This window comes from Hippoglossus stenolepis, chromosome 19, assembly GCF_022539355.2.
Source record: "Hippoglossus stenolepis isolate QCI-W04-F060 chromosome 19, HSTE1.2, whole genome shotgun sequence".
In the NCBI taxonomy this organism is placed as follows: domain Eukaryota; kingdom Metazoa; phylum Chordata; class Actinopteri; order Pleuronectiformes; family Pleuronectidae; genus Hippoglossus; species Hippoglossus stenolepis.
The window spans coordinates 4,367,340-4,393,150 of record NC_061501.1 but is presented as its reverse complement, the minus strand read 5'-3'; the positions used below and the strand labels follow the sequence as shown (position 1 = coordinate 4,393,150).

At 40.8% G+C, this 25,811-nt stretch overlaps 1 protein-coding gene across 7 annotated transcripts in view; it reads right to left on the bottom strand.

Annotated features, from left to right (window-relative positions):
- mpp7a (MAGUK p55 scaffold protein 7a) overlaps positions 1–25,508 on the bottom strand; it is a 138,038-nt gene extending 112,530 nt beyond the window's left edge. For 5 of the 7 annotated variants that reach the window (XM_035143119.2, XM_035143120.2, XM_035143122.2 and 2 more), the window contains exon 1: positions 25,272–25,508. The gene's annotated coding sequence lies outside the window, so the exon portion shown is untranslated. The remainder of the gene's footprint in view (positions 1–25,271) is intronic. The other 2 variants (XM_035143125.2, XM_035143126.2) reach the window with 2 other exon arrangements.
- Between the last annotated feature and the right edge of the window lie 303 nt (positions 25,509–25,811).

Here is a 25,811-nt window from a genome sequence, read left to right as displayed (position 1 = left end):
CAGCACCAGTTAGGCATTCATCTGCATCAGCTACTGAATGTCAGAACTGCCACCTAACTGTGAGAGAGCAACCTAAAAATAGAGCTGTTATTTGGTTAATCCCCCGAGTGGTGGCTTTTGGGAAATGCTGTGTTTTCATATGGCGGTCCTGCTGTCCTGTGTTGCAAAACACATCTTGGAGTATTTCGGCACAAATACAAATATAATGGGATCGTTTTCCATTTTGGGTGGAATCAATACCAACAGTGATTTGATTAAGGGCTTGTTTTCTTTATGCTAAAATAAGAATTCTGCCATATTTTGTCACCCCCAGACAAAGTTGTATTTTAACTAGAATTATGGGCTGGTGGTTGTATACCTCCACCAGCCAGTCTAGTAAAAGTTTATATCTACCTCTGTCCAGACTCATAATATATGGCGTAAAGAAAGACTTTGAAGGAAATTAATAAAAGGTATAAACAATATTTTGTTATAATTAGCGTATTAATGCTTAATGTCACAGCAGCCTGGACCATTGACCTCCAAAATGTAATGATTTCCTCCTTGAGACGGAGGAAAAACATAGAAGCATGATGGCTCAGGCCGCATCTGTTGCAGACGCATAAAAACAGATCTCAGTCTGTCCCTGTCCCTGTGCTACATTCACCTGCTACAGGTATTTGAAAAGAGGTTTTCTTTTGTCCTTTTATATTTTCACCTGGACCTTAACAATAGAGTCAGGTCCGGTTCTCACAGCAGCACTGGAGCTCCTCCCAGCAAGGAGGTGATGAATAGTCATACAGAGTAAAAGCAGAGCTAGAGCTGTAACGATTAGTCGATTAAGTGATAGTAAAATAAATTTGTAGCGAGTTTAACAATTGATTGATTGGATATTGTAAGATAAAAATACCAAACATTTGCTGTTTGTTTTGACACATGTAAGGATTTGCAGGTATTCCTTATTATAAGGAAGAGTACATTAAATATCCCTCAGTTTTAGAATGTTTGTCAACAAATTAAGCCATTTGAAGTAGTCACTTTGTTATAATGGTGTATTTTCCACATTTTGTCCCCACTATTTCTTTTGAAATTTAATAGAATAAACATTAGTTGATTAATCAGAAAATACAATAGTTATTAGTTGCATCCCCAGACTCAACCTCTCTGTTTTGGCTTGTCAGATAAGACACAGGCCCTCACTCTAGCTCTAACACAAAAACAGTACTTGTGTAGTGACTGATAATCCTCCTGCTAAGCTGCTTATGACAGAAAACAAACAATTACTAGATGCCACCCAGCTGATGCTGTTGCATCATTTTGTCTGCAATAAGTAGATGCTCTGCAGTGAAACTGTGGATATACACAACAAGACAGATACTTCATTACTGATACCTTATAAATAAACTAGAATGTCACTGGGAGAGCTCGCTCTTCCACCAAAGCCCAGCAGTCCCTTTATGAAAGCACATTTAAATTCACTAGATCCAGATTTTTATTTGGATCTACAACAAATTGCACACACTTATAAATACAAGTCCCCTAAAGATGCCTGATTTTATTCAGGATTCCAGGAATTATTCTTTGAAAAATCAACAAAATGCTGAAAAACTCCCTATATCGCAATGTAAATAGAGTAGAAAAAATGTAATCTTGAATCCGTCCCCTGATCAGGATCCGCACTAAAATTGAATGGGTTCTTACCTGACCCATACCACATCCTTCCACCAGGTTTTGTGGTAATCCTTTTGATAGGTATTTCATAAGCCTGCTAAACAACAGACACACAAACAAACAAATATGAAAACATAACCACCTTGGTGGAGGTAAAGATAACATCTGTAAGATTTGTAATCCTGCAGCCTAATCAGAGCATTGACATTGATTTTAGATTTTGTATTATCTCAACTTTCTTTTATTGCTGTCTTTTCTAGTATTGATTGTTTTGTTATGCATTATCTAATTCTGAATGTTTGACTCATTCTGAATTCATTTTTAACATCCTATGTTTTATAAATCCCTTGTAACCATGATTGCATTTGATTTGTTTAGGGGGTGCTATATAAAAACAGAACACAGAAGCAAGCCATTTATGAGAAAAGCAAATGAAACAGAGAGAAAAGAAAAAGTGGAAACTGTCTTTCACATAAAGACAATCCACATCCTCCTCAAAAACAAGATGAAATGCCTTTCCAGGCAAAACCGAAAAACAATAACAACAATTTCATACCACATTTATCATCCAGTGACCAAATCCTGCATTCATCTCGGAGGTGTTTCCCTGTGTAGGCCACCACAGGAGCCTATTCTTCCCATAAACCACCACACACACAGGGTGCAGCTCTGCCCTCTCTACCCCCTCCCTCCTGTACAGGACCCAAACACGGGTGTAAATCAGCCACGGTGACGGCTCTCGCATCCGCACTGTTACTCACACTGCGAGGATTCCAAACCACTGAGCATCCTCAATGCTCCCCCATCCTCAATCACCCTCCCACACAGTGCCCAGAGACAGTTAGGGCCTCTTACGAAGCAGTTATGAAAAGGGGCAGGTTTAAATGATGCCTGTGTCTACGCAAAGGGGAGTAGTTATAAAAACAGTGTGAGAAAAGTTTTGATGAATGCCAAAACCAGCCCAGAGAGATTCCACAAAGTGCATAACAGGCCGTGGGTGGACAAAGATGCACTGTTTGGAGAAGATACAATGTCCAAAGAAGGCAGAAAGTGTCGACATGTTTAATGTTACTGCTGCCATTTTTATCAGAAGTAGAATGGCTTCAGTAGAAAGTCAAGGATACCCATTTCCCACAGTGGCTTCTGAGAGTATACAGATCCCCTCAGTTTATTTTTTTGCTGATTCAATTCTAAATGGATTAAATCACCATCATGACCTGCAGTGGCCCAAAGTATGCAGCCAGTAAACCCCCGACAGTGTCTGACTATCCTTGAGTGTCTCAAGCCCAGACTTAAACCCGACAGAACATCTGTGGAGAAGATGGCAGTTCAGAGACACTTTCCATCGAGTCAAACAGAGCTTGAGAGGATCTGCCAAGACTTCATTGCTGCCAAAGGGGCTTCTACAAATAATTGATAGTCTGAATACTTTGGTAAATAAGAGACTTCAGTTGATTTTTAGATTATGTACAATTTGATTGTGGGTTATTTAGTATAGATTGATGAGCAAAAATGGCAATCTAATGTTTAAATCTACAACACGTGCGCAATGTGTGAAGCCATTTCAAGGTCAGTGCATATGGTTTATCGATGAGTTTGTCACGCAAGCATTAAACTGAAGGTTTTTTTCAATACAGTCTCTGTAATCTGTTGATTTGTGTGTAGTGACAAAGTAAGCCTAAACCTGTCACATGCTTCTGCGTCATTGATCAATAGCACACTGTCTTAACATTGCTGATATTTGAAGGGGACAGAGATGTGTGTCCAAAATGGAAGAAGCTATAGTTGCCTATGCTGCATTATTTCTGATGTAAAATGGAAAGCTGGCAACACGTAATGCAGCAGCCACAGAGTAAGATAAGCATGTCTGCAGCCAGCATTGGAACAGTTGAACCCTCCATGGATAAAGTATTGACAATTTAATCGACATCTTTGTGTAATTATCAGGTTCTTAAGTTGTTATGGAAGTTACATTGATGGACATTGGCTTAGCACTTTTACTGGCATCAGTCGACATTCAGTCACTGGCTGCCTCCAAAATTCCTCATCAATATAATATTTTGTATTCCACCAGGATGCAAGATTTGTGACTGAAACCTTAACATGAAACATAAAGTACTTAAATTGCTTAGTATTTAAAGGGAAATATTACAGTAAACACTTTGCAAATACTACAGTAATGATAACAACAACAACAACAAAGCAGAAAAAACAATTGAGAGCATAGTACAAAGAAGATAAAGGAGCTAACGTGATTGAAAAGCAGTAGCACGGTCACAGCTTACTAAAAAAAAAGAAGAAGTTCAGAAGAAGTTCCCCCAGTTTTCCCACAGAGAGACAAGGCGTTGGAGTCTTTGTTCTTCAAGGGCAAAAACCACACCTTTTCTCCTCCACCCCCAGCACATGCAGCCACTTCCACTCTGCCCCCTATTCTTCACTTTTAATTTCCCCCTCTATGTGGACATATGATCCCATTGAGTATTGGAGCAAGTCCTCGAGATGACCCAGACCTGACCCCGATGAAAACTCGCAGACAGAAAGACAGATGGGCAGCAGCGACCAGCAGCTGAGCCCCTCACTCACCCTATTGACTCAGAGGAATCTTAAGAGCATGTGGATCCAAACTATGCAACCCTGCATGTGGGTTAGTAGAGGAAAGCTTGAGAGGCCTGAAATATCTTACAATGTAACTCCTAGCAGCAATAAAGTTGTTGCTGATTTTAAGGCCTTACCATATTAGTACGTGTATTTTTATAGTGAGGTAACGAATGTTTTTACAAGGTGTTTTAAGAAAGAAATACTCTGTTAGCCATAAATCACGCCATCATGCATGTTAGCAGACCCCAATAACATTAAACACCCACTAGAGTCGGCCAATTGAATTTCTCATAAGCCCTGTGATACACACAATTATGCAACACACAGCACGGCAAGCTCCCAGCTAAACACAGTGAAGCCTGTGGCTGACATAGTGAAGACAACAATGATGCAAATTCCTTCAGATATTTGCACGAGCTTTAATATTATCACTGTTGGCATGGAAACAATTGGGTTAGCATGCATCAAAACCATTCATGCTTTGCAGGACAAGTTCTGTGACAGTGTGTGCAGAGAAACAGCGTGTGAGTCATCAGTCTGATGGGAGATTCATATCGGGTTTTCTCATCTCTGTATTTAAGAGTGTGGTCTTTCAGTTTGAGAGACTTACTGATTTCACATTCAGATTTTGGAATGTTTTCACTCAAAACCCTGTGCTCAAACTGCACTTGCACTCTTCTGCACTTTTCTTTACAACTTGACCTCAGCAAAACTTTTTAACACAGAATTATTTCAAACATCTGTAATACTATAATGAACTGTATTTTTATGTTTTTATTTATTGTATTATGATGCACAAATGTTTTCACAAACTGTATTGTATACACTTACCCATACATATATTTTGTATATCTATATTTATTGTTATTGTCTTAGTCTTTATTCTTGGCTGGAGAAACAGTAAGGAATCCAAATTTCTCTCCGGAGATCAATGAAGTATTTCTGATTCTGAAAATGAAATAAGTGCTTCTAGGCTTCTAATGCTCACTGGTTACATGTATTGCTGCGCTACCCGTCACATGTGTTGATTTACTGCTGATTTCCTGAATATTTCAAATTCAATTATATAATCAAATTGTGAATGTGCTGCATAGCAGAGTCACACAATGTCAATTTCATTAACTAAACATACAATGTGGATCAAGCAAATAATTCCACAACAACTGTGAATGGCAGAGAGTTCACAACCCAACTCAGAAGCAGAGGGGGATTTGCACTCTAAACAATCATGAAACCCTGTGGGGAAATACTTTAGATTTTAATCTGTAAACCACAAACTTGTGGAAAATCAAGATAAAATCGAATGCAAGCTATATACGCTACTGTAAGCAAATCATTCCAGCACCAGCAACCTGAGGGCACATTTAAAAAATGGGCACTCAAATGAGAACTCCACCCAAACAGCCTAGTCTCAACTCAAATCTTACACTTTAATATGTCGGTAAATAGATCTTTTGAAAGATATTTTCAGGCTGAAATACAACTATAGAAGTGGTCTCGTCTCTAAGAGTATTGGTTTGAATTCATATGGATGTGAAAGCGCCAAAAATAGATATTTGAATGGCGTTAACCAATGTCTTTCACAAAGATGTAATTAGAGCAGCATGTGTGCGTTCCTCTAATCCTTTCAGCAAATCACATTTTCTAGATTTTATTATCCCCAAGAGATTGACATCGACACGCGTCTGTGAGCAGATGGGACGGATCTACAGAATCAATCATGTCAATTTTATGTCATACAGATGCACAACTTGACCTTTAAGACTGCAAATGCAGCATTTTCCACTGCGAACACGGTGTCTCACATACACAAGCTGTTGTTGTCCCCTGGCACATTGACAGCAGCAATAATGTCCCGGATCAACACCTCCCAAATTACCATCCCACACTGGTCAACCTGCAACCAAATACTCCAGAAGTGTGTTAGTGAGGATGTGTGAGTGCATGGAGGTGCCAAACCTTCGGCCTTACCTAATCTCTTTTAGTCTGATTGCTCACCGCGACCGTGACCCTCACAGCAACCATTACAACGTCATTAAACTCCCAGTGATTACACATGCACTGTGCTCACATGCTCATGCATGACTTCTGTATGAAGCGATGCCAAGTGCAACAAAAGCTCAATAACCACATTGTGGCCCTTGTGTTGCTCATCTTTTATTCGCTGCCTCGAGTTCTGGATGATTTTTTTAGTTTGGAAAGGGAGTTGTAGATCTAAAATGTGTCCTGCAGTACAGTGTATAAGTCCCAGTTGTCTTCCTCTAACTAAAAGAGATTGACAAGGCGCCAAGTGGGGCTCTGGTAAGACTTTGGTCTGTTTCTAGAGTCAAAGCAGCTTTAGAATCAGGTTGCAGGATAAAGCTGGCAGGCTAAAAGGATGATGGGGTTGATAGCGACTCACTTTATGTGTGTGTCCCTGTCTACCCACAGAGTCCTGCCTTTCTGGTTCTTGATTAGATAAGTGTTAAGCTGTAACTCTAGATGGATGGGGTTGGGGCTTGACAGAGCCTGTCAGAGCAAGAGCAAGGGATTGCAATGTGATCTGAACATCTATTTGGCTCCACAGCATTTAATTCACACCTTGTCTGATTTCAGACATGCACTGAACCCCGGACATACTCCTGAATTAATCCGCAAAGGCTGTATGTATAAACGCAAATGTCCAAGTGAGAGCCTTTGGAGTTTCTACAGACTTTCTCCCCCTGGCCTCCTAGTTTAAAGTAGGAACTGATGAGCACAGCAGGAGATCCTCCTCTGGATTCCCTGCTAGGGAGTTGGAAGGGAGGGAGGGAGCTGATAACAGACACCAAAATAAAAAGCGGTCACATACAGGTAGAAGACATGTAGAGAGTTAGAGGTGACATGTGTAAACAAAAACAGAATTAGTATGTTACACTTTTCTTCTGTCTGCTGTACCGCCCCACATCTGAATCCTCTGGAGGATTTGTGTTGTTGTTAATGCATCTGAGCGGAGAATCTCCCGCTGCGTTGTTCATGTGTAAAAGGAAACCTCTGGAGAAAGTCCAGACCCAATTCTCCAGAGTTCTTCCGGAGGTCATGTCTGAAAACGGCTTTAGACCCAAGATCTGACTAGAGGCAGGAAGCATGGTTGGTGTTGCATTACAACAGTATGTTTGTGCAGGTTATGTGTACAAGATAAAAATCTTTTGGAAGCACAGCAGTAACATAGTTCAGGTAATGGCCTGTAAAAACAGGTCTCTGTGCAGCAGGATACAATAGCAACAAAAAAATATTTTCTGTCATTTGCTGTGGCTGCTTGTGGCTTTGCAGTGATGTTTGATCGACAAGCATGTTCATATGGCTCATTTGAACTCGTATCGAGTGCTGCACCTGAAGTTGTTGATGTTGGTAGTAATACCATAATGATATTACAGTGACAATGAAATTAACTACTTCATTTATTTTCTTCATCGAAACGGAAAGCCTGCTACTCGCCAAATTGACAACACACGGATGTCAGACACACAGTCATCTATAAACCAATCAATGTCAAGTATAGGTAGAAGCAGCCCAGATAGGCAATGGCGACAGGATGTACGTTGGTCATATTGAAGCTTTTAGTGTGCTCCCGTAATTATAAAGTAAAACCAAAACTAACCAGATCAAATTGTTACAATTATACTTTGGTTCAAACCTTGGTCCAGACATTCAAGCACTAAAGATCTGACCGGAAGCAGGGTTGATGTTACATTACAACAATATGTGTGTGTGTTTTTTCAGGTTAGGTGTGCTTAATGAAATCAATTCATTAACTTTTGGAAGCACCGCAACATAGTTCATGACCTGTAAAAACATGTCTGTGTTCAAAAGGTTACAATGGCCACAAACAATGGAATTGGCTGTGATCGAAGCAAATGGTAACATGGTAAATTAAAGGTGAAAATCAAGTCTGGTCATTACTTGAAATGAAGAACTACTGACTATTTGCCACTATTTGCTTCTTTGTTCCGTGATTTTTGCAGCATTGCAGAAGAGAATCCAAATAAATGATAAATCCTCGAGCAGAAAGAGGATCTAAAAAGAGGGTGCCAGTTTAGTCACAATTACTTTCACTCTGGACCACCGAGAGGCCAAGATTAAAGCAAAGCATTGCTGCGTGTTTCATCTTCAGTCTTTACTTCCTGTGTTTGCATTGAATCATTTCCTCCTGGTAATTTAACACTCTTCAGAATGGGAACAAAACCAACAGCGGGCGAGTTATTGCATGCAATTAGCAGTTAAACACAGTGGAGTTCAGGGGAAAGGACAAACAGGTTTTAACAGAGAGATCAGTGGCGGTTGATGTACAGTAAAGTAGCTCAACGACTTTGTGTTGGATTCGCTTGAGGCAGGGAATGGAAAGAGAAGAGGAGGGTCCAGCAACAAAAGACCTGCTATTTTATCTCCCAGTCACTTCCACCAATTAACACATTCCTCCACCACGCTATGCGCTACGAGGACATATTAGAGTGATAACTGAAAACAAGGGTGTGCAACCCCATTTCCCGGTACCCCAAGTCAATTTGCATGGGCTGCCAGGAGGAGGAGAGTAGGAGCAAAGTGGGGAGGGGGCATGAACAACAATGCCTCAATTGAGTATCCAGAGTGGTGCCCCAAACTCTGAATGTGACTCACCTCATTTAAATACCATAAGTCTTTAAGTGACTGAAGTGTAACAATGCAATGAAAAGGGTCACCGGGGCACTTTGCACCACAGTGGATCAAATGTGTGGTTCTTCTTGAATTAAAGATTCAGACATTCACTGTTCCTGTAATTGAGGTGATTGCCTACAGTTCTTTTCAGTTGTGTGTGCCCTCCTCTGTCACATGCATCACATGTTAGTGTGTTGTGGGCTAAAAGGCATTTTGTTGGGCTAATGATTATCCCCATTGTCTACACCGACCTTTTCCAAAGTCGCTAAGCAGCACCTGTCAGCAGCCTGATAATCATAATGCACACAGAAGAATCCCACACACACCTTTCCATATTCTTTCCATTTCCCACATTCTGAAGCGCTCTCTCCTCCACATTCCTAACATACACACACACACACACACACACAGTGACGTACAGCCAGCGCTTCCTCCTCCACTCAAGCAGAATGGTATCACTTTCCACCACAGCCTGCATCTCATCTCCCTGCTGCTTTGTAAGTGAAAGTGGAGACATGGGGAGGCAGATTGTAAAGCCTGGGATTAAAAAAATAAAAGTCTCCTTAAAATAAAACCAAAGGGGGGTTTTTCAAGTCCTTTAACTGGTTAGGTTGCAAGGTATATAGGTGAACAATAGAATTCATGTGGAAATTCAATAATCTTTAATCAAACGTCTTCTTTTTTTGCTGTGTTTTGCCAATATCAGCAAAATAAATGTGAAACTTTGCTGTCTCAACCTAATTTGGTTCAGGTTTTTCTTTTAAATACTGAAACCACTTATAGGCTCAAATGGTAAACTAGTGACTTTTCACAAATCAGGAAGAAACCACCTCATTCACAAACTCTGCAGATGATAAACAAACAACTAAAACAGCTTCCGACTGGGACTGATGTCACCTCAGCAACACAAGAGGGAACAAGACCTGGATTAAGTTTACTACCCCGTGAGAACTTTAGGAATTGAGAGTAAACTCAAGGCACTGCAGAAACACAATAGCAATCTACATGTCCCAGATTTCCCAGCGAAACTAGGGAGTAGCCATTACTTCAACATACTGATACTTCTTAAATGTTTCTAGATAGTGTATTCTTGGAAATACCCTCATCCTTTTACTGAGAAACCCCAGATAACTCTTAATGAGCAGTGGAGGAGTATCTGGCATCTATCATCCAGAGTAACTGAGGTAATGCTGCGTAATGTTGCCCAAGCAGCGAGCACATTGTAAAACGTCAACTGTGAACAAAGAGCCCACACTTGTTAAAATCATTACACTGTGGGTTAAAACCATAAACTGTATATAAAGATGGATGACATGTCTCCACTTCCTTCCACTATCCAGAAATGAAGCCAAAATACGAACGCTGCCATCTTGAGCATTTGGAGCACGAGTCTAAACAGTAGTGATCGAGGGATGGAGCTGCGGTAGCATGGTCCCGTTGATACGCATGCTTGACCAATTAAGTCAGTCTCAGCTGTCAATCAAATAAGTAAGTACAACCAAACTCATCAGAAACATAAACACATGAACATACATCAGTGTGATGAGAACAGAATCTATAAAAAAATGTATTTGAAGTGTACTTAGATCTTTTTAGTTTCATCCATGCACCATCTGCTAACATGGTGGAGGCAGGATTTATGACTATACTGCAGCCAGCACTTAGGCTTCACTTTTGATTTTTATCAAATTTTATATACAGTGTATGGTTAAAATAAGACTGTGATGGATAGACAAACAAATGCAGTACAAACAAATATTTTTCAGTGCCCACAGTGAAGTGTTGTGATGTGTCATTACACAAAAACTCATCCCTGTCTGCACTTTGCAATTTCAAATCACACAGTCATACTCAAGAATTTTACGGGCCTTGAGCTTCACTGACTGACATAGACGAACAATTTGTGTTAAACCAATATGAGACGCAAGACTCTCAAAGGTAAAGAAAATGCAAATCAATGTCTCCAACGTGGAGTTAATTTCTTTTTGACACCTAAAGGGAAAATTCCTTTTTGTATTCTAAGGTCAGACCGAGAATTTCCCAAGTGTGTACTATGTGACTGACAGAGAAGAGCATGATGACCTTTAGCAGACATGATGTGCAAATATAACTCAGTGTGCACAACACACAAAGAGAAATGGCAAGAGTTTGTCTTGCAGCCTTTCGCCCTGTTGCAGCCTTGAACGGAGATTTTTGAGACATCTTAAATATTCAGTGTTGTGGTATCAGACAAAAATGAATATTCACTCATTATCTACTCATCACTATCCCAATGGAGGGGTGGGTGAAGTGTTTGAGTCCACAAAACACTTTAGGAGTCTCAGGGGTAAACAGTGTTTCATCCAAGGCGACCTCTTCTTCAGACGTAATAAAACAACAGAAAAAAAACAAAACATGCCTCCATACTGCTAGTGTGGTTTCAATCGTATTGTATTCGGCTGCAACGCTGTTTACCCCTGAGACTCCAGAAGTGTTTTGTGGACTCAAACACTTCACCCACTCCTCCATCTGCATAGCGGTGAGTAGATAATGAGTGCATTTAAATTTTTCTCTGAACTAGCCCTTTAAGTCTACAAATATGTCCAACCAGTTCAATGTATAATCTTAAAGGGAACCTCTTCAGAGTTTCTTATTCCCTACCAAGAAAAACTGCTGCTATTAACAGACAATTCTTGCACAAAGCAACACTTTGTAGCACATGACAAGATAAAGATGCTCCACAGTATCATCAAAATGCATACATGTGTCTTTGCAGGAACGTAAATGTCATAATAAGGGAATCCAAATAATTTAGAGACATTAAATCTTCCCTACAGCGTTTATTTGTCTAATCTGGGCTCTCAAACAAGCCCACAGTGTGAAACATCTAGTAGAGAAGGATGAACAAACAAGACTGAATAACAAAGAAACCATTTCAGTGCTGGTTACTTATTCATTGCATACAGCTGACTCCAGACTGTAAGGCAAAACTGGACTGGTCATTGACATAATGATACAAGGGAATGAAGGAAGTGATAAGACCTCACATCAACCCAGTGGCCTTTCCTCTCATCGTCTCAGTCCACATCCGTCCATCCAATGTAGGATCTCATAATTTCTGTAATGCAAGCAGCTGCTCTGAATATGAGACATAGCTGATGTGACTCACTGCAAACTGACCAGGTTACAGCTTTTTGTGCCAGTCTTGTCTCAAAGCTTTTCAACGTTAAAATAAACTTGTGACACAAACGGACATACAGAAGGTTAATCTTATCAGGTTACAAATGCTATGTCAGCAGCACTTAACACTTTACCCGAGATTTTGTATATTTTTATTCCAAACACTTCAAGAGCTGAGCTCACTCTTTATCAGTTCCTCCCTCTCGCTAAAGTTGTGCTACTCAGCAAAATCAGCCTGTATAGTGTTTGTTTGGAATACAGTTTGTGCTGAGTAGGGTCATGACAGTTGAGACCCATTGCTTAGTACGGCTCAAACAATAAACTTGTTTGAAACACAAGCCTAAAAAAGCTAGCTGACCTCTTTGCCTGACATCCGACGCCTTCAGGTGATTACGCAAAATGAGGTATGCTTTCAAACATATGGAAGAACACCAACTATGTCATTGTCTATGAAATAATCAGAGCTTTTTCCCATTGCCTTGAATAAAATAATGGATTTCTCCGGGTTTGAACACTGCACAAGTCAACAAAATATATATATAGGCCTAAACATAGGTCTGGTCATTTTTAAAGTTTCCTTGGGCAAGATGTTGAACCCTGAATGGCCCCTTATCGATGTTGAAGGCACTAATTGGAAGTCGCTTTGGATAGGAGCATCAGCTAAATGACATGTAATGTAATGCTAGGAAGCTACCTTTTAGGGTGAAGTTTTTACACCTGGATTTCAGAACAAATTTCGACTGCAGGTTAGTTTTGACAGACACAGACAGCAGAACTGTTATATCAGCACCTGTTTTTGTATTATAGACACAATTTTACAACAATTACAGGTTTTCTACCAACAACAATGCCTCTCAATTAGGTATGGTAAAGTCTGCATCTGTTCATCCTAAATAAGCTCTAATCCTTTCTGCAACACAAGCAGCTCTGTCACCAGTGCTTTGAAGATGAGACATAAGCTGGTCACAGCCTCCTGTACGTGTCACAATCGATTGTCAGTTCGATTGTCACAATCTACTGATCCGTTCCTTAAAGATTAATATGAACACTATTCTTCTCCTCTTGAGGGGAGTAGTAGACTAGGTCTTTGCAGGTCACGTACAGCAAAGATGTCATAAGAGCTCAATTTCAAAATGCAATCTACTCATTTTCAGATTAAATTTCAAATTAATGTTTGCAAGTCAATGTCTCAAGATAGCACAACAGGATGACAGTGTACTGGCCAAATTAGATTATCTTTTAAAAGTAAGGACCGTTTCTTCCTCACACGAAGCTTGAATCTTTAACCTTTTCTGCCCTTGTGACTGGTGGTTCTATATTAAGCCTGCTCACAGCATTATCCTATGACACTGACTAATGATGATACTTTACATGAGACTTTTTCCACGGCAGTTTCCTGTCAGATCAACGGCCAAAGGTTTATCTCTGCAGATTATACATGAAGCCTGATATTCTACTTCAGTCCCTCAAACAAATCTCCAGGCACGTTATAATAAAAACTGACCCTTTAAATATTGTACATTTGTTAATATCATATACCTGAAGATGTGAATTCAGATTGTTTTGTTGTCAGGTGTGTGGTTGGGAAATGTCTCCCTGGCAGATCAACATTTGGAGCTTTAACACCAGTTTCCTCCTGTAAAGAAGCAGTGTGTGTCACTGGCACACAATACGTCTCTGTTCACCGGATGCCAAATGGTCCAGTCATCACCCTCCATGCCACCGCACCCCTCTGCTCCTACCCCTCCTTCGCTATCTATCGCAGCCTTTCTGTATCTGTCTTTCCCTGAGCACGACAGAAGCTGCTGATGGTCAGTCAGATTAGCATCCAGCCGCTGAAGGGCCGAAACAGACAGAGAAAGAGCTGCTTTGTCTTGATCTGGTGCCGACGACCCCGGAAGTAAGAGAGGAAACTGGGTGGATAGAAAAAAACTCTAGAGATATAATAATGTCCAATTGTGAGAGAGTGGGTTTGGAAGAGAACTTACATACAAAGCTGGAAGGATCTTGGTAGATATCACGTCCTACATCACATTAGATCTCTTAAAAGAGACAACTAAAAGATAAATAGCCTGTTTCTTATAATTCATGTTGAAAATTGTATTGCCATACTTCAGAAAACTCGATTTTTATTTGACACTTTAGAAATTAAGACAAGTCAGTATATAGCAGGCGCTGTATTTATTCAGCAACATGTCAATCCGACAGAAAGCCAACTCCATTAAAGCAAAACATTATTCTGTGCCATAGTTTAACTATAGTCTATCTGATGACTAGTATAGGAAAATAATTAAACATTTTGTGGATGCATTTATTGACTGTCTTACCTATTGGGTTGCTAAAAAGTACAAAACTATATCCTTGAGCACCAAAACAACATGTGCAGATATTATGCAACACCTGAAACTTAAAATGTCATGAGGAAGTACAGTCTGGCTAATTTTAGGGTCTTGCATAGATTATAATGGAGGTTATAATCTCTTGATAAAAGCTTGATAAAATATTCCCAAATCTGGATTGAGCTCCCCTTGTTTGTAGTATTATTGGAGAAAAACTTCTCTAACTTTTGCTTAAGTATTGAACAGAACTAAATCCATTAAATATCAGCTATTGGTGTTAAGGATCCTAAAATGGACTCGTTCTTACTCCCTTTTTTTATTGCAAGTTTTATTTACTCAATAAATATGGTTTAAGTCCCTATATGATGTATAATTGTACGTTATATATTCTGTATTGTCTATTGAGTTTTTTCTGTTCTACTTGTTAAATGTCCTTTGCACCATAAACAAACTCTTTGACCCAGTAAACCTAGAACCCAAACCCCAGCTCCACCCTGCCATCTATTCAAAGTCTATTCAAATCCAAACTGACTCGACAAACTACAAGATGGCACCGACTCCACCATTGTGGACAAAGTAAACTACTCCTACACACACTGCTGCACCAACACCACATGTTTTCTGTTATCAAAGCCCGCCAATCCAAAGCAAACTATATATATATCACACTTTAATTTCACCAGAGCCAAGAACCTCCGCTCCAAGGCCTGTCTAGGGGGTCACTTAGCAATTAGTGGTGAGCTAAGAGCTAAGTTAGCAGAGAAGCCTGCCCTTTGATACTACGGCACCATATGACAGGCAGCAGAGAGTGATTCCAGCTGTTTAAATCTTAAGTAAAGGGCAAATACCAAATTACATCTGGGGCAGTTTTAGATGTAAATTATGGCAGCTACTCGTGCAGGTTTTGTATTATCTATGCCACTTAAAGGTCTTTATTGGCAGAAATTGAATATAAAATAATACTGGTGATGTGTTCACTATAGTGTGTGATCATCTAAATTGTATGTATTGTTGTTTTATTTACCCTAGAATGGGCAATTTATATTGAAATACTTTATATTTACATGGGGAGCAGGTGCTCTCTTTTACAGTAGTCCAAACTGTACAAACTAAAACCCTTTTGAGTTTTTATGAGGACTAGGGCTACCACAGTTTCTCTTTCGTGTTTGGAAGGGGAGGGTGAGGTGATGGGTATTCAGCTGCAACATGCAACTTCACCACTAGATGTCACTAAAATCTACACACTGAACCTTTAAAGACAGCTGTTGAACACTTTACTACTAATGTGGCAAAACTGGCACTTGGCTACAAGATGACTACATGGTTACTGAAGGAAATGTGTTTGGGTAGTTTTTGCAGTTTGGGTATGGTCACAACTTCACCAATTTGACACAGTAGGACACAGAGATGAAACAAATCACTGCAAATACAGAAGATACAAGCAGGCAACAACTCAAGAAACATGTCCATAAAACAAACAGTGACACACAACAGCGGACACATTAAAGAGTAATGAACACACGAAACACAACGTTTCTTCTTGTGTATAATTACCATTTTAACAACAACATCTACTGCAGTCGCAGTAGGAAACGCACCAATGGAAATGCAGTTAAGCAGTTAGCTGAATTCCATTTAGCTGTTTCACTGTCTGGGGCCTGTTGTTTTGTGTACTGACCTATTTGCACAGCCTCAAGGATCTTTACAACATTTGAATAGAACAGTGCCATTGTTTTTGTTAATGACATCCCTGCTTTTCCTACTTTGACGACTCAAAATGTCTGCAAAGTATTTGCTCACTCATGAATTATGTGGCCTTACTTGTGTGATGCAGTGCCACTGCTGGGCTCAACATCTAGATGACTGTCAGCTATTATGGACAATGGTATTGTCCACTGGCCCTATGAGAGAATTGAGGTTTGTCAAGTAGCTTGCAATTACAGTTAGCTGTTCCCAAACTGCCATTTGCTGCAAAATAAATGCAGTTTTGTTGTAAAGACAGTGTGTGTGTGAGATTCCTTTATTAACATTATTTTTCTATTTAACAGAGCCAGGCATTTCAGGAGGCCAAATTCAACTCAGTTACTTTATATCTACTTAAGAATGTTGTATTAAGTGTGAATTTACTTAAGAATGTCATGTCAAGTGTGGTTCCACAAAACTGCCTTACTTAAAGTTAACTTAACTTGACTGTGTTCTTTTTATCTACTTAACTTTAATTAGTTGAACATAACAGTATTAAGTAGGTTCAATGTAAGAATAATCCATGAAAATTAACTAATCTAGTTAAATTTTATATACTCAATTCCCTTGTGTTTAATGTATTTGATTTCATTGAGTCTATATCACAAAATAATGTACCTTAGCAGTTACATAACACAGTTGTGTGGAACCACTTGACATAACCTTTTTAAGTAAATCCCAAAAGACGTTTTTTTTATTAGAGTATACTCTAATTTAAGATTTACTCTAAATTTATTAGCAATATATCTCACCCTTGATCAAAGGGTGTTATGATTATATGATATACACACACACACACACACACATTTAATAGGAAGTCAGTAAAGAAGCACAGATGCAATTGGAGGTATTTCACGCTTGCTATGCCAATTAATTCTGTGGCTACTTGCAGTATCTGCAAATCCAATCAATCAATCAATCAGTTCCAATGTTTCGAGGGTTGGCAGTAGCACTGAAAAGTATAGCACAACTAACTTAATCAAGCACCTCCAGAAAAATCATGCTAAATAACAGATTAGTTCAACTAAACAAAAAAAGGGGGACAATTCAAAGTGGCAGTTAATTTAAGATGCAAAAAACAACAATTTATAACAGAAATAATTATTGATTTCATTTGCATCCCCTGACAGTCATTGAAAACCAATGGGTAAACACATGGTACCATGTTCAAGTTAGCTGATAATGCTTGCATTGTGTTCTCATTGGACTTGGTTATATTGTTTTATACTGGAATTTCAATTCCTGGCCAGTTTGTTGCTGTTGAATTAGTGTTCAGTGCATGTGCTATGTTTTCTTAAGATGCATGGGTTAAGCTCTCTATGCCACAGAAATGCTTATTCTTTCCACCAGATCTGATAAGACCTAATTACTCTAATAGGCCTAGGGTTACAACTAGAGACATTAAACCCCCCAGTTAGTGAACAATGTACTGTAAGAAATGGCTAATATGAGCAGGATAATGGGCGGTGTCCAACAAAAGTACATTGATTTACAGGGAACAGAGAACAGCACATAGTCTCTCATTTGTTTAGACACCTCACGTTCCTATCTCCTTGTCTACTATCATCCTGACTGACTAGTTTCAATCACATAGGCCATGCCATCAAAGAGTGAAGATGGCATGATGAATGGTTCTAATAGGCTGTTGTGAAGGGGTTTTCACAGTCAAATTGCTCTAATTGCACTCAATGAGCAACAAGGGAATAGGCCAAGACTGGGTCTATACTGTTCTGAAGATGAATGGATGCCTGTCTGATACACACATACACAAACATACACACAGAGGCTTGAACACTTTTTCAAGTTCAGAGACAAAAGTGAGCATTCACACGCACATATACACAGACCTCCTTTTGCCATTTACGTGTTGTTGGGTGTAGTCGAAAGGCAAAAAGGGGCAGAGAAGAACAGGCGAATTAAAATTCAGCCTTGGGAGGGGCGGTGGGGGCCCTGCAGCCAGAAGGAGGCATCAGGAAACACAGCAACAAGTGTACAGAGCCACAGCTGACATTATTTGAGACGGCCCTCTCACAAAGGTGGGGATTTAGCCGGTGAAAGCCAGTGTTTCTGTCTGGAGGGTGCCTTTGACAACTGACAAGAAACAGACAGCTAGAGAAAAACCTCTTGGGCTAATCAGATCCATTCTGTTGGGCTCAAGGCCTCTACAAGACCCCACCCACCGTGACAAACAACCCTGCAAACCAAATTGAACAGGCATCCCTATTTCTTCCTCCTGTTTCCTGCGAGTCATCAAATCAATAGTGTTGTGTACCAAAATCCGGTGCCAATCAAGCACCAGTTTCAGGACCTTCTGGAACGAATCACAACACAGGTTTTGGTGCCTCATTTTGCTGCCTGAGCTATATACTAAAATAGTTGCCCTGCTTACAGGCAACATTTACATAAACATTACACTTAACTCCGGTGGCAAACAGACTCTCAAATGGCTCTGGCAGCCTATACAGCTAGCTTGTGGTTACCTAAAACTCTAGCTGACATGACAACAAAATGCCTAGAGCTAAACGATCGGAAGTGTGGCTGCATATCACACGAAAGGATTCCGACACCGGGACGTGCAGCAAAGGTTTGAAAACAATTAAGTGTGATGGAGGAACGCCACAAACATAATGAAGCACCTGGCAGCACACAGGATAAATTTGAAACCAGGTGGATGCACCGTGTTTGACTGCTTGCATGACCATGTGCCAAGCGCAACAGCTGGCCCTGGCGGTGGGGAGACAATTGATGGCGAGTTTGGAGCTGAAGTATTTTGCTGTATCAGGCACTGAAACTGTTACTTAGGGTTAAATTATTGTAGTTGGGTTAGGTTTTAAACTGTTTAAACAGTTAATATGTTAAATTTCAACTAAAACTGTTGTTATTGTCGATCATGCAGTTTTTTGAACAAAAGGGTATTTTTTCTGGCACCATTTAGGTGCAGGTAACATTTTAAAAGTATGGACAATTTTTTTTTTATACATAGTTACCCAACCCTACAAACCAATGCTATGGCCTTACTACAGCAAGGTTACATATATCTTGAGTGGCACCAGGAAATGAAGCAGGATTTAAATATATGCAGCCATTCATGGAGTGAGTGTGTGTATATATTAGATTTACAAGGAGATTAAAAAGCAAAGTGGTAAGCAACACTTCACCATCTGCACTTTTCTTTATTGTGTATGATCTCAAATGATACTGCAGCTAGGAAGCCATGAGGTGTCATGTGGTGAAAGCCGGATACTTTACCTGGAGTGATCTCTAACAGTCGACAGAAGAAGGGAGAAGGGAGCTTATTTTGATCAAAGAAAAGAACAAATTTCTCTCCTGAAAGAGGAACATACGTTTCATGTGACCTTAACATCTCAATCCTCTCACCATTACACTTCTAAAACTTACACTGTTTGCGACACAAAGTTGTGTTCCCCTCTGTTATTTGATACAGCAACAACTCTCCCAGCAACAAGCAGCAGATGGTAGCGACATCAGCCCGTAATGTGTGTGCTACAACATAAGTGTGTCCTTATTAGCCATAGATGGATGACAGTCTATATATTATGCAAGATGTTTAAGTTAATGCCGTAGTACTCTTTTGTGATCAATGCATGCGGAAGGAATGCAGGAAATACTGCAGCCTCATGGTCCAATAATACAGCAGCCGATACTCATCACTGAGAGATGACATAGCTCCTCAAGGCTGTGGGATCATGTGGCAAAGATGGCAAGTGGTATTTTGGTCAGTGGCTTATGTTCAAATCTACACCATTTGACTTTTGACTTTTTTAACTTCTTCAGTCAACTTTCCATCACCATGAGCACACTGTAGTAGCATATATACTAATGACACAAATTATCCACAGTGGCTGTGATTTGCTGAATTGAACCACAAACACGCTTTCCATCTATTTCGGTTCTGTTTGCTCGCAGTGTGTTGAATTATTCACAGAGCTGCCATAAGGGGAATAGGCATTGTAATGCTAGGCAGGGGGCCATGCATGGAAAACCCTCATTAATAAAACATATGACAAATAAGCCTAACATCAGTCAAGAGATCCCACTGTCAAACTAAGACTACAGCCTTCCCTGACAGGTGAGTGGTGGTTAAAAACATAGTTGTTACAGACATACAGTTAGTCCATGGCTTTAAATGCAAACATGGAGTGAGGCATCAGATATAGCTGAAAACGATAACCACTGTTTTTCGCAAATAGACCACAAACCTGACAGCTAACATCTTAAAACAGGAGCTCAGACATCGTAGCTTAACCTTCTTCCTGGGGGTTCAGGGTCCGACCTGCTTTCCCACACCCGCTGTTTTCTATCTCTCTGCTTTCGTCATCAAACGATAAGTGTGTCAAGAGAGCAGCATGCCTGCATGATGAGGGCGGCGTTTTATGTACACAAGCTGGAATACAACGTGGCCAGCACTGGTGTCTGATGGCTGGCATGTGCTGGGTGGGCTCATTCCAGTGCAGCACTGCGGAAGTTAGGTGGTGCGAAGGGAAATCCTACACCTCAGTAGGGCACAGGCAGGGGCAAAACAACACAGCAGCATCAGTACTGGTGATGCTTATCAACTGCTACCCTGCCAGAGACCCTGCAAAGTACATGGCTTTAATCCCTCTGTCTGGGATCAGCAGTGCAGAAGGAGGCTCATAGGTCCACTGTAGACTTGCAACAGAGATTAGTGATAAAACGGAGTAAGATGGTGATTAAGCGTAGAAAGACGGAAGCACAGACAAATAGATGGATGAATGAAATGAGAGACAAATATGTGTTTTGGTGAGTTGGAGAATGAATGAATGGAATGAAAGGATGAATGAATGGAGAGACAGATGTGTCCATGTGTATAAGGATGGTTGGATGAGCAGATGTATGTTTTACCCTGTGTATATATACTGCTCAGTTCACCACAACCATAACTATGAGTTCCTCAGTGAAAAACCAAGACAAACTGAATCAAATTATCTTTTTTACTGACAACACATATGTTCTTGTAGTTTATAGAAGCTTGCTTTAGTAATTTCATCATGTTTTAGCTATTCCATTTGAGAAAGAAATAATACTGCAACACTTTGCGCAAGTGCAATCATGGAGAAACCTCTGACCTCAGACCAAAACGCAATACCCAGTATGAAAATATTTTGATCATCCCATCTTCATATTGTATAACTGGATTAAGTTACTGCAACAACATGCTTGTATTCATATTTCATATGTTGCCAAGTTTAGCAATGGCTGTTCCCCTCAACATGTCAGTTGGCAGCGCTCAGAGACCTGGACTCAGATCCACTCTGCGTTTAATGAAGAGGCAGTGAACTCATTACAAGCCAACACTGATGAAACTGAGTCTCAAGGCAGCGAAAGCAATGTGACAACCTCTATTTACATTCTAGCATCTGCTTATTCTACTTTACTTCAGTACCAGAATGACCGCATTCTTTTATTAGCATGTTTCTTGACTTGTTGACATACCATCACACTGAAAAACCTTGCTGCTTTGCATTAAAATCAAGAAGAGAGGTTTGGTGCAATGTAGTGGACAAGGTTTCTTCTCATATAAGGCACTGTCCTGTGATTCTGAGATAGTTGATAGTGATCCAAAGTAATGCTTGGATTAAGAGTCTTAATCCACTGTATCCTACCCAACCTTGAGCTCCAGGAAAATAGCCCTGCTGCTGACTAACAGTTTGGAACACCAACTCTCAGCTTTGTCCCCGGCCACAGACAGCACAATGGCGTGGTGACAGGTATCTCGGCAACTCAAGTCAGGCAGTTGCAATGGAGTTGAGTGTTTGTCTCCATAAGCAGGTTCCTCAGACTCATTTTCAGAGTTGAACCCTGGGCACAGGAGCATTCTTGTTCCCACACCTTCCTCCCCCTACTGAGTGACCCTCCACGCTAGCAACAAAACCCTGGGAATGTGAGTTATGCGGAGCTGCAGCTCCAAGACACCTGTTCAGACAACCAACCCAGGGGCAAAGCCTCATACTCAGTGCTTTGTCTGAGCCGCTGCATCCGACCCCACCCTAACCCCAGCTGCCTACAGAGACACAGTGGTGGGCGACCTTCCCAGGAAATCATACCACAATCTTTTTAGCACACAATCACAAAATGTGATCTTTTATTCCCAATTTTGAAATGTACTGCACAGAAGATCCAGACTCCAACTATCCATTTGCATCATCTAAAACTCAATTTTATAAACAATGACAATATACAGTGTGTCTTACGTGTGCTATATTGTTTTAAATCGCATGTTGTCCACAGCTTTGAACTGCACAATATCCTTAGCTGGATAGAATGTGACCACCTCAGTCACCTCTTTCAATCGTTGCTCCTTTTATCATATTTTTTTAATGATCTAATGCTTCAGTCAGTGATAAGTAACTTTTTATATTTCAAGAACATGTAAAATATAGATAAGTGGAGTTGAATCCACCTGAACACTCTTGGAGCGTTCCTTTGGGTGGGTCATTTTAAGGTGTTTTTATAGATTTACTGTATTACCTCTGGAAGTGTTGACCGTTTCCCGACTATGTTTACAGAGAAATAGCTGGCAATGAAACTACCGCAGTCAGATATTGATGTTAAGTGCTTTTTCAGCGTTAGCTCCTAAATTATCACAGTGGAGCCATCTCGTCGATCAATATGTTGGTGTGTGATGCAGCGGGAATCTACGTTATTATGGTGGACATCTGATGTCCTCAGAGACGTCTGAGAACATCTTCAGGATCAATCCTAACATAAAATTGTCCGATCCTACTTCAGCACTGTGAGCATTAAATTAAGAAACAGGCATCCATTTTCAGTCCAGCTGGGAATATATCCAGGAGGCCAACTGTAGCAGCTATCATCACCTTGTATATTATCTTATTCCCAGTGAAAAAACTGGGAATAGAGGGCACAGACTTATCATGATGCCTAGCTGCTGACCTCATAAACAGAAACCAGAGATTACATGACCAAAACACTTATAATCAAAGTCTCCTGAGAGACTCTCCCTACCCCGTTGGAATTCAGACTACAGGCCTCCCACCTCTTTTTCGGCAAGATTTAAAAGAGGAACTGTGCTATTCCCACCGAGAGCAAAGGAGCTGGCCAAAACTGCAGACAAACCATTGAGGTTTCAGAGTTTACAGAGAGAAATGTGGGCTCTCTGGAGATTCCCTCCCTGTGACATTCAAATACAAGGGAAAGAAGGTCATCCTCTCACAGTCTCTCCTGTTCTCAGTCAATAATGGTATTGAGGAGGGGATCAAAAAACAACAACATCATTATTGCATTAAGCAAACTGATGAAGATATTTGCAATATTGCACAAAAGGATTCAATGAAACATGTTGAACTTGATATTCTGCACAACAGTGAATTGCAGTGGTACTTTAAAGAGTCTTGGTTGGTTAATGTCGCCTGTAAAGATGCTCCTTCAACTTTAAGTAAAGGAATAAACAACTTTGTTTCCCTCGAGCCCCACACATCACTCCTCAGCTAAATGATCGCCATGTGTGCATTCAAAAAGTATGCAGACTGTCACCAGGAATAAATGACTCAGTGGAATGAAACATAATAGCATTCCCATCTTCAAGAAATTACTACTGACATCTTGGGTCTCTCTGAGTCTTTACCACATAAAGAAGCAGATGATAGTGTGGCTTTTGAGGTGGGGGGGGGGTTAAAGGGATAGTTCACCCAAAAATGAAAATTCGCTTATTATCTACTGGGTGGGTGAAGTGTTTGAGTCCACAAAACACTTTTGGAGTTTCAGGGGTAAACAGTGTTGCAGCCAAATCCAATACTATTGAAGTTACTGGGGGACTTCAAAACAGGAAAAAAAACAGAAAATGCCTCCATACTCATCCTGTGGTGTCATCCACGTGATGACATCAGCGAGAACTCGTGAGTATCGCTTATGTCTTGGGCAAGACCATAGAGGCTCAAGCTTGTGCAGTGTTGAACGTGAACGTGGCACCGGACTGAGGAGAACAGTGGACATTTTGGCTAAAAACACGGTTTCAAGTCGAATTTGAAAGTCACCATAGGAGCAGTATGGAGGCATTTAATGGGTTTTTTCTGTTGTTTTTTTACGTTCGAAGAAGTGGTCACATTTTACTTCAATTGTATTGGATTTGGCTTCAACGCTATTTACCCCTGAAACTCCAAAAGTGTTTTGTGCACTCAAACACTTCACCCACCCCCTCCATCGGCATATAGGGTGAGTAGATAATGAGTGAATTTTCATTTTTTGGGTGAACTAACCCTTGAAGGCAATTTGATTTTGAAGAACAGATGCAGAAGAACTACACCATGTGACAATGCCTCAATGATATCATGGTAGAAAGATCGTTTTTTGGAAATAATTTTTTTGGGGCAAAAATAAAACTCACCGTGCACTGTACCATTATGATCTACAAAGTCCAAAGTATGCATACCAAGAGGCTGGGGCTGGGATGTGATGGAGGCTGGCCAAGTGCTCCGGACCAGGCTAAACACCGGCACTGGCACACCGTACTTCCTGGAGAGTTTTGAGGAAGCCCTCTCTGCGCTGAGGGTGGGTGTGGGTGTGGGTGTGTGTTTTGTGGAAGTGGGGGGGCTTGTGTCACGAGGAGATTTGGTACCTGTAGTCCAAGTTTTCACACACACACACACACACACACACACGTATACGGAGCTATACGGTCCCTGCAGGTAGCACCTTAGCTTCACGTGCGCTTGCTAACGTTACTACAACAGCTTAGCATTGTAATAACAACACAGCGACATCACTTTCCCACGAAGACAGGCTTCTCTACACATGACGTCAGGTGGAATTTAATTGAAACTGAAAGCACACCCTGAGAAACACTGGTCACGTTGTGTGAGCGCAAAGTTTGAGAGTTAGTTTTCATATTGGGTCAAAACTATTTGAACAAGAAGAAGAAACGGCTAATGTCCCTGAGGGTTAGTTGAATATCCTGAATATCCTGAACTTGAGCACGCTGCCGGGTGACCGTCACTGGGTTGTAGCTCTTTTAACCCTCCATTAAAGCACAGTGGTGTTTTCAGGTTCTCACTGGTGCTGCCCTTTTCTTTTTTGTTTTCATTGTTCCAGAGACAAGTTCTCCGCTCAACACATCATGCTGCTACTCACTTTGCATGGGAGGTCTCCGCTGAATGGTCCCCTGCAGTGTTTACTCCAACGGCTCCTTCCAGAGGGAAAAGTTAGATTCTTGTACTTTAAAGTTGCGTGATTTTCTCCCTTCACGCGCTGACAGTGGTCCCCGCGGTGTGAGCCCGATGTGTGCGGGACTCCAACCTTTCAAAATGTTACGCCTCGGCTCCGCCACAGGGCAGATGACGCGGTCTGTGGAGGCGCTGGCCTGGGAACGGTTTGCGTGTTTGGCCGCCGCGTTCGGCGTGTGGCTGTGTGACGTCACCCCGCTGGTCTGAGATCTGTCGCCGGACTACGCTCTCGCCCAGGCAACCGCCCACTATATCCTGTCATTGGTCGGTATTCTGCGAGGGCGTGCACAGTAGTTTGAACCTGCGTTCTTATTGGTTTGCAGCCTTCTCGATCATCGGCGAACGCCTCCATCGTAAATTCTCCTAATCCGCCTACGGAAGAAAACAAAACAATCACAACTCTGACATGACGTCACAGTTATCTAAGAAATATAGTTTATACTCATGT